Here is a 242-nt window from a genome sequence, read left to right as displayed (position 1 = left end):
ATATATATCTATATATGCGAAGAGTGGGGGGACAAAGTTATTAAATGGTTTAAAGTACATAAACTAATCTTTTATGCCGCTAAGTGGGCGGACAAAGAGAAAATTATTAAATTTGACTTAATTTTAGAGAAAAATTATAAATTTGAAAATGAAAGTAATTAATTATACTTAAGCTTAATTAAAAGGAGTATTTGCATATATATCATCTCCATTTGCTGTACATTCGGTTGATAGGCCTCTCC

Source organism: Phalaenopsis equestris, unplaced genomic scaffold, assembly GCF_001263595.1.
Source record: "Phalaenopsis equestris unplaced genomic scaffold, ASM126359v1 Scaffold000287, whole genome shotgun sequence".
NCBI classification, from domain to species: Eukaryota; Viridiplantae; Streptophyta; class Magnoliopsida; order Asparagales; family Orchidaceae; genus Phalaenopsis; species Phalaenopsis equestris.
The sequence above is the reverse complement of the archived record's forward strand: the minus strand, read 5'-3'. Positions refer to the sequence as shown.